Below are 9,310 nucleotides of genomic sequence, written 5' to 3'. Positions count from 1 at the left end.
CAGTATGCATTGTGGAAGTAGGGGAGAGAGGTTTCTATTCCTGGGAACTGCTAGTGATCATGTTTCTGATGAAGTCCATGTGATCCAGGACTCTGGACCTTCCATAAGGAGACAGACACACTTATTTACAGGGAGCGGGGGAGAAAGGAAGGGAACAAGCATAAATCAAGCAGCTGCTATGTTCCAGGCATTGTACTAAGTGCTTTTCAAATATTATCTCATTTAATAGAAATGAAGATATTATCTCATAGTCATATAAAATTTGGGGGATTTCATGTACAGTGAGGCAGGAAATGCAGCTGCTGGTGGCCCAGTATGTCCTGGAACCACGATAGAGGTTGCATGCAATGAACGGCTGGACGACAAGGTCCATGTGAAATGCAACCCCAAAGACTCAATTGGGGACCTGAAGAAACTGATTGTAGCTCAGAGGGGAATCCCATTAGAACAAGAAATGGTACATGGTCTTCAAGGACCTGGGAGACTATGAAATCCACAACAGAATGAACCTGGAGCTTTATAACCCATAGGGGATTGCCAATGCCTCACCCCACCCCATCTGCCCCTCTTCCCTCCATTTTCTTTTTTTTAATATAAAAGGCTAATAAAATGACTTTTAAAAAAAAGAGTAAAGAGTTAATAGATCAGCTTCCATTAGGTTTCCAGCGGCCCTAAAGTGGGGACAGGCAGTACAAGTGTTTAAAAATCAACCAATTATGGATTCAGAGAAACTGAAGAAGACTTGTATGAACTACTGCAAAGTGAAGTGAGAAGCAACAGTTATTTATACAATAACAAACAATATTGTAAAGACAAGCAACTCTGCAAGACTTAGAAACTTTGACCAATACCATAACAGATCACAATGCCAGAGGACACAGGAAAAAACAATGCTACTCACCTCCAGAAAGGCAGGTGATGGACTTGGTGTGGAGATAGAGGTGTAGTTCTTTTTTTTTTTCTTTTTGACATGATCAATGCAGAAATTTGTTTTGCTTGACTATACATGTTTGTAATAAGGTTTTGTTTTCCTTGATTTCCTAGTGAGGAAGGAAGTTGAGGTGAGAAAGAGAATTTATAAATAAAATCAAAATGTAATTTAAAAAATAAAAAAAATGAATTTTGGAGACCACCTAGTTCAACACGCACATTTTTACGTCTTAAGAAATTGAGGCCTACAGAGGTGAAATGACTTCCCATAACCAGTCACATACGTAGCAAGTAGCAGAGCAAGAACTTGAACCCAACACCCAGCACCTTCAGTGCTCTTTGTGGTTCCTCTTTTGCTGGTACTTTTCTTGATATATCCACACCTGTAGATAAGATGTCAGCTTGTAATGGATTTGCCCAACTTAATTATTTCAAATGACTCTTCCTTCAGTATCATTCCCAGGGTTATCTTCTTCTACCTGCCCCTCCCCTCCCTCCCCGTTGATCCTTACATCCTGAAGCTTCCCTTAACACTTTGCTTGGAACTTTTTTTGTACATACTTATTAGACATAGGATTACAGATTTAGAGCTGGAAAGGACCTTAGAGGCCCTCTAATCTAACCATGCCATTTAATAGATAAGGCTCTGAGAGGTAGAGTAATTTCCTGGCTGTCAAAGACCTAGTAAATCACAAAGGAAAGATTTGAACTCATAGTACTTAATATTCATTCTTTTTGTTTATTTTGTTTTGTTTTGGGCTAGGATTATGACTTTGTTGCTGTAGAAAATACCTGATGAGAGAAGCCCTCTAAGAATGATGGTCATCACCTGTTCTGCAATATATGATTGGTCTTGAAACACAGATTTTTTAACCTGGAGTTTGGAAATTTTTCATAAACCTATCTCATAATTGTCTTTCAATGTGTTTGTTTTTGTTTGGTAAACATTTGTATATACATTATACATTATTGTAATTAATATATTATACACACATATGTATATCTTTATGATACGCATATCTTATTTTGTGCATTTTAAAATATTATTCTAAGAAGGAGTCCAGAGGCTTCACCAGACCACCAAAGATGTCCTGATAAACACAAAGAAAAAGATTAAGAACCCCTGTCCCAAGAGAATTGCCTGGGGCACTAAGAGACTCTTTTGCCAGGATCATATACCTTGTGTTCAAGGCTGGATTTAAATCTAAGTCTTCCTAAATCAAGGACTTGTTGGTTTTTATGCCAGTCTGCTTTTTGACTACATAAATACTTAACAAATAATTTGATTGCTAGATACTTAAAATCATCTATGGTCTCAGTGATTTTGAGACCTTTCCTAACAGTGAACATAACAATGTTTCTATATCTTCACATTGTGTGACTCTTGTCCATGGTTTTGTTTTTTTTTACATAAAATTCTTCTGAAAGAACCCATGGAATATTCTACAATGCTTTGTCTTTGACATCATGGGGGGAGGTGCTAATGTAATACAAAGGTTGTCTATTATCTTTTTTTCACTAAATGACTGATCTACCTCCTTATCTTGCCATGAATACCATTGGTAATTGCCTTTTATGCCACTGTTCCTCTGCAAATTATCATTGGTAATGTTTTGTAGCCTACTCAGATCATGTACCTTGCTTATTGAGTTACTAGTATTTTTAAATGTTCAGAAAACATATTAATAGACTATTCAACACCATATAGCATCACTAGGAAAACACTGGTAATAAAGACATAAGTTTTTTGAGTAATAAGAAATTAGAGATCATTAATAACACAGCACAAATTATCAAACTTGATTTAAATTATTCTCCTACTCCTATTTTTTTTCTCACTTCTTGGTTGATTTTCATCATCTGGTCAACATATGTTTTTTGATGAATTGACTCAATGAGTTTCCTATCTAGAACACTTTATAGTATTCCAGGGCTAAAGGAAATTAATTCAATATAGTCAGTGAATTGAAGTATTTGAATATCCTTGTAATTAATTGGAATTAGTTCCTTTGTCTGGAATTTTGCAGTACATCTTCTAAAACATATTAGTTGAGTTTAGGTCTTCTCAGTTCTTCTTTTGTTGTCACTAGTAGATAATCACTGATTTGAATTACGTGTTTAGTTATAACAATTATGGAATAGTCTATATGATAGCATCTAATATGCAATATGATATATAACATGTGATCACATTTATAATATAGCATTTCTTTGCATATATACATGTGTATGTGTATGTATGCATGATTAGATATTTAGATGCATATACATGTGTATGTGTATATGTATACACAGGTATAAACACACACAGATACATATGTGTATGCACACACACACACACACACACTTGAGGTCTGTTTTCAAGGCTACATTTTCTTGGGGATAAATACTTTGGAAAAAAATTGACAAACAATATTCATACTGGATTCCAACATTCTGCCTACCTTTCAATAAGTTGAATGAATGTGAAGATATAGTCTGCTGTAGAAAATAAACTTTAAATACTATCATCTTTCCTCCTTATGTTTTCATTTAAGGACGCCCTTAATTTTGAAAAAAAAAAGATTCTGAAAAAAAAATAGAGATGAGTAGTCACATGGCTCAGTAATTATTGATGTCTTCTTGTTTTCTGAGTAGTGTTGTTGCTGTTGTTTTTGAGTTCTTCTATAGTCCCACTACATCCCTGAGCTTAACTTTTTGGGAATCTTCTCCTTTTCATTATATCTTGAAAATCTATTTCTAAGCATCTTTAAAATTTATCGCCTCCTATGAAAATTTCTTCTATATACATTTCTTTAGGCTTAGCTGCTTTTCCCAAATTCATCTTCTTAACTGCTATTGCTGCTCCCTTAAAAATGCATTGTGTACAGAGTTGATGTGGTTAAAATGTAGAGTATCTACTATCCTTTCCAATGGGAATACATCATCATGGAAATGCCAGCAGATATGATACCTCTGTTTTCTTCTCTCCAGATTGATCTGCAAATATTTTTAGAAGGTTTCAGTTTAGCAAAGTCTCAATCCAATCTTTGTGCAGTCTTGTTTCTACCTTAACTGCTTTTTACCATTTGTAAGGCAGTTCTTGCTTTTAATTCATGCTATTAATTCTCCTATTAATTTATTTTTTTCTAAAGGACCCTGCATTCTACACTGGTGCTTCCCTTGGATGTCACATTGGTCTACTTGACCAGGGGATTATTTGCTTTCTTGGATGATGCCCAGGATTTTTATGGGTCCTTTTTGTAACACATGTTTTTAGTTAGATAAGTTTCTCCAAGAAATTGTAATAGCCTTAACTTTTGTATATTTACATTCTTAAAAAAGTATGGCTTTTTGAAATAGATTTTTTTAAACTATTACAATTGTTACCAGTGTCTAGTGTCACCTTCCTAGATTACTACGGAAGTAGAATATATATGTGTGTATATATATATACACATATATGTATAAACACTAAAACTAGAAACAAGAAGACTTGAGTACAAATCTAGCCTCAGGCACTAGTTGTATAACTCTGATCAAGTCACTTAACTACTATGTGCCTCAGTTTTTCCACCTGCAAAAAGGGATACAAATAATACTGACCTCCTATAGTGGTTATAAAAAAAACCACAAGATGTTTCTAAAATTCGATGTAAATGCTCGCTGTTAACATCATTCTTATAGCTATTCTTTTTTTTTTTTTTTGGTATTTACCTTAAGTCTTGCTTTAACCATCCTGTACAATAAATTTTGAAGCAACTATTATGTCTCTAACCAATTGCTTCTTGTCTGTTCATTATTCAATTAAATTTAACAAGCAATTATTAGAAACATACTATGTTCCAAGAACAGTGTTCAACATATCCAGCACCTTACAAATTTATTTTAAAAGAAAGTAATTTCTTTTCCCTCATTTATCTTTTTCTTTCTCTTCTTTCACCACCACTTTCTCCAATCTTCCCTCCCTTCTATCAGCCCATTTTTCTCTTATCCCCCACCTCTCCTACTACCCTATAGTATAAGATAGATTTCTATACCCAAATGAGTGTACATTATTCCCTCTTTGAGCCAATTCTAATGAGAGTAAGGTTTAAGGATTGCCTGCCATCACCCCCCAATCTTTCTCTCTACTATAAAAGCTCTTTTGTGCCTCTTTTATACTAGATAATTTACCCCTTTATATGTCTCCCTTCCCCCTTCTCCCAATGCATACCTCTTTCTCATCCCTTAATCTTATTTTTTTGGATACAAGCCCATCATAGTCAACTCACATGCATGTCCTCTGTCTACATATGTTCTTTTCACTGCCCTAAGAATGAGAAAGTTTTTTAAGAGTTAAAATTATCATCTTCCCATGTAGGAATATAAATTGTTTAACCATATTGAATCTCTTATGATTCCTCTTTCATATTTACCTTTTTATGCTTCTTTTGAGTCTTTTATTTGACAGTCAAATTTTCTATTTAGCTCTAGCCTTTTCATCAGGAATGCTTGAAAGTCCTCTATTTCATTAAATATCCATTTTCCCCCTGAAGGATTATACTTAGTTTCATTGAGTAGGAGATTCTTGCCTATAATCCTAGCTACTTTGCCCTCTGAGCTGCTAAATCTTATGTTATCCTGACTGTGGTCCCATGTTATTTGAATCATTTCTTTCTGGCTACTTGCAATATTTTCTCTTTGACTTGGGAGCTGTGGAATTTGGCTATAATATTCCTGGGACTTTTCATTTTGGGATACCTTTTAGGAGATGGATTCTTTCAATTTCTATTTTATCATCTGATTCTAGGCTATCATGGCAGTTCTCCTTGATAATTTCTTTAAATATGATGTATAGACTCATTTTTAATATTGTTTTTCATGTATTTCAATAATTTTTAAATTATCTCTTCTGTATTTATTTTCCAGGCCAGTCATTTATTCAATATTTCACATTTCCTTCTATATTTTTCATTCTTTTCATTTTCTTTTATCATTCCTTGATGTCTCATGGAGTCATTAACTTCCATTGCCCAATTGAAATTTTTCAGAAATTATTTTCTTCAGTCAGTTTTTATATGTATTTTTTCTTTTCTTTTTTTTTTCCCCAAAGTTTTTATTGTGTTATTCACTTGTAATGAATATTTCTCCACCCCAATACATCTCTGTTCACCTTTATTTCTGCTGTAGCTATTTTAAGAGACCTTTCACTGGGCACTTTATGATGTTTACAAAGCACACTCTTTGATCACTCAATTTGTTTTGGTTCTGGTCAAGGGATCCTCATCAAGTTTCTAAATGACTTACTAAAATCTAACATTTAAATTTTATCTGCATCTTGGTCAACAATAGAGTGAGAGATTATCAGAAACAGAAATGATGAGGTTATATAGAGCCACCTGGAACAAGGAAAGGAAGACAAAGGGGAAGATCAAACAATATTGAGTACATGTAACAAATAAATGAAATAGAAAAAAAAAATGAAACCATTACGAGTCAAAATACAAGCCTTGCTTTAGATAGCCAGAAGATCCTTAAATGAACATAATCTGGCCAGATGAAATCTACATTTTATATTATCTCTATATTGTAACCAGTTGCCTTGACTTTTCATATACAGGTGAGACAAATATATTTAGGAACAGACACATATACAGGGGTAAGATGATAGACACTTTAATTTTATAAAAATCTTCAACAGAGGGCTTTAATTGCAAAGAATTAATTTTATGTTAACACCTCTGCTCAAATGGGTGGAGGTTATTTCTGAGGTTCAGCCCTGTGATGCTATATCCTGCCTATACAGTAAAGGAGAAGGGAAATGAAATAAATATTTATATAGCACCTACTAGGTACCAGGCATTGTGCTAAGCATTTTACAAGTATCTCATTTTATCTTCTCAATAAGCCTGTAAAGTAGGTGCCATTATTATTCCCATTTTGCAGTTGAGGGAACTGAGGCAAATAAAGATTAAGTGATTTGTCCAAAGTCACACAACTAATAAGGGTGTAAGTTATCTGGACTTGAACTCAGGTTTTCCTTACTCCAGGCCCAGCACTTTATTCATTGCACCACTTAGCTGACTCTAGTTGATGGAAATGTGACTTCTAATCAGCTAAAAGACCACTAAGCCTGATCTGAGTACCTGTTAAAGGTGCTGTCCCTCAGAAAAATTGCTCAACCAGAAGGGGCAAAGATGTTACATTTGTAAGTTAGTAAGTGTGAAATATTGAGTAAAGATTGGACTAGGATTTAAGAAGCCAGGGTTATAATCACTGCTTTGCACTGATTTGGGGAGAAAGTGTACTAACAGCCAGATTACAAAATGAAAAGATACAAAATTCTTAGGATGGCCGTATTAGGTATCATGTTGAGATCATTATTTCTAATTTTTATCATATTCTGAACCCAGGAACAAAAACAAGATTGAAATAAATTATCTCCATTCAGAATTTAATATGCAAAGTTAAAGCTTATTCAGGACACAAAAGAACACTTCAGGGAAAAAAAAAAGAAACTAAAAACTACGTCCTCACCATAATAGTAAGGAGGAATTAGTAAACCATAATAGGTTCAGGAGGAATGGTGGAGGACATCTTTATATTAAAACATATCAAATTATAATATTTTCTCATTTCCAGTATTAAATAAAAATAAAAGTATTGATCATATGTTTACATCTCTTCTACTAGCAACAAGGAAGAAGGTGTTTGGTTAGGATCAGAGAGTTGTGTAAGATAATAAAAGTTTCAAAAATTGACCTTTTAATTGTGTTTCTCCCATCTCATTTCTGCCTCCAAACAGATTTTAGAGTATGACTTTAGTTGGTTTGCTAAGAGGAACTAGTCATCGAGAACATTATTGCAGGTCTCTGACACTTTCATGGGCAACCAATGTCATTTTAGCTGTAGTTATTTTTTTGTAGTTATTTTTATTGTGCTTTCTGAGAGAGAGAAGGAGGGGAGGGATTAATCTAGTTCAACCATAATAGAAGCATAAAACCCTTCTACAATGTTCCTGAAGATCAGTCATCCATTTTTTGCCTTAGTTTCTCCAATATTAAGGAATTCCTTGATTCCGAAGGCATCATATTCACTCAGTTCTAATTGCCTGATCATCTTTTTTTCTCTTTCTTTCTTTTTCTTTCTTTCTTCTTTTTTCTTTCTTTCCTTCCTTCTTTCTTTCCTTCTTTCTTCTTTTCTTCCTTTCTCTCTCTCTCTCTCTCTCTCTCTCCTTTTCTTTCTTTCTTTCCTTCCTTCCTTCCTTCCTTCCTTCCTTCCTTCCTTCCTTCCTTCCTTCCTTCTTTCTTTCTTTTTCTTTCTTTCTTTCTTTCTTTCTTTCTTTTTCTTTCTTTCTTTCTTTCTTTCTTTCTTTCTTTCTTTCTTTCTTTCTTTCTTTCTTTCTTTCTTTCTTTCTTCCTTTCTTCCTTTCTTCCTTTCTTCCTTTCTTTCTTCTTTCTCTTCAATATATTAAGGCTAAATTAACCTCTTTGTACCTTCAGCCTTTTCCTCCTACTTCCACCATCTGGGGTGAAGAAGAAGAAGAAGAAGAAGAAGAAGAAGAAGAAGAAGAAGAAGAAGAAGAAGAAGAAGAAGAAGAAGAAGAAGAAGAAGAAGAAGAAGAAGAAGAAGAAGAAGAAGAAGAAGAAGAAGAAGAAGAAGAAGTACTGATCCTCCTCCACATGACAGAACTTCCAACAATTAAACACAGGTATGGTAGGCACTCTGAATCTTCTCTTCTCCAGGCCAATCAGTTCCATCAGCCAATTCTCAGAAGTAGAGTCAAAGTCTTTACCATCCTGGTTGTCTTCTTCTGAATATTCTCCAGCTTATGAATTAATAATGAATGGATGATGAATCAATCAATCAACAAGTGTTTATTGATTGCTTCCTATAAGCCAGGAGGTGTGCTAAGTGTAGCTGTATGACCCTGGGCAAATTACTTAAAACTGTTTGCCTCAGAAATTTTTAATTTTGTGGTGTGTCCTTTGCTCTCGAAGAGGACCATGATATCAGGGAGGTGATAACATGACTTGTGATGAACTGGATTTGAGTGAGAGAGGGCTGTGAAAAGTCACCAGCCTCACTTTCTTTTCCCTGTACCTCTTTTTTTTTTTTGATTTTGTCAATTCTACTGTTCAAAAAATTCTTTTTTTCATTGAAAATTTTTGTACATCCTCCCCCACCCCCCGCAAGTTGGCCAATTTTGCTTTTTAAGGAGTTCACTTCATTTAGTTTTTATGCCTCTTTTAACATTTGGCCTATTCTGTTTTTCAAGGTGTTATTTTCTCAAATATTTTTTGTGCATCCTGTCTGCTCTCTTTTCAGAATTTTCTTGCATTGTTCTCATTTCTTTTCCCAAGTTTTCCTCTACCTCCCTTACTTGATTTTTAAAATACTTTTTGACCTCTTCCATCAA

General features: G+C 34.3%; 1 pseudogene; it reads left to right on the top strand.

Moving 5' to 3' along the window:
- Positions 1-274: 274 nt before the first annotated feature.
- Positions 275-530, top strand: LOC110203423 (ubiquitin-like protein 5 pseudogene; annotated as a pseudogene).
- Positions 531-9,310: the final 8,780 nt, after the last annotated feature.

Source organism: Phascolarctos cinereus, unplaced genomic scaffold (assembly GCF_003287225.1).
Source record: "Phascolarctos cinereus isolate Bilbo 61053 unplaced genomic scaffold, phaCin_HiC Scaffold_726;HRSCAF=1367, whole genome shotgun sequence".
Lineage (NCBI taxonomy): Eukaryota > Metazoa > Chordata > Mammalia > Diprotodontia > Phascolarctidae > Phascolarctos > Phascolarctos cinereus.
This window is presented reverse-complemented; position numbering and strand designations above follow the sequence as displayed.